At 42.2% G+C, this 562-nt stretch overlaps 1 protein-coding gene across 1 annotated transcript in view; it reads right to left on the bottom strand.

Moving 5' to 3' along the window:
- Nucleotides 1-562, bottom strand: part of LOC128248097 (uncharacterized) — a 119,781-nt gene that overhangs the window by 87,652 nt on the left and 31,567 nt on the right. The window lies entirely within an intron of this gene.

Raw genomic sequence — 562 nt, 5'->3', positions numbered from 1 at the left:
GGGGAGGGGGCCAGTCGATTAAATCGACCCCAGTACACAACTGATACTTAATTTATCGACCCCGAAAGGATGAAAGGCAAAGTCGACCTCGGCGGAATTTGAACTCAGAATGTAAAGACAGACGAAATACCACTAAGCATTTCGCCCGGCGTGCTAACGATACTGCCTAATAATAATATTCTATGAGTACGTACAGAATCATAATGATTTGTTTTAACCTCAATACGCTAATGAATTGCAAAGGAGGGACCTTACTTTTCTGTAGGTTAACTGTCAAACCAACTCACTTTTATTTACCTGGTTTTCGGGGTTTCCGGAGTGGACGCGACCAGAGTGCAGTTATTAGTATATACAGTAGCATAATGATTTGTTCGAACCGCAATACGCTAATGACCTGCAAACTTTTTGATATTGAGTCGATCATTCTCATGTCGGTAACTAATGGTAACTTCCGCATCCCTTTCCATCCTCGCATATAAAAGCTGAGGTTTTCAAGAAAGGGGAAAAAGGTAGCGAGGAGAAACTTGGCAAATACCATATATGTAACCTCGTGGGCATCGGT

The sequence above is a fragment of the Octopus bimaculoides genome, chromosome 6, assembly GCF_001194135.2.
Source record: "Octopus bimaculoides isolate UCB-OBI-ISO-001 chromosome 6, ASM119413v2, whole genome shotgun sequence".
In the NCBI taxonomy this organism is placed as follows: Eukaryota; Metazoa; Mollusca; class Cephalopoda; order Octopoda; family Octopodidae; genus Octopus; species Octopus bimaculoides.
The sequence above is the reverse complement of the archived record's forward strand: the minus strand, read 5'-3'. Positions and strand labels throughout refer to the sequence as shown.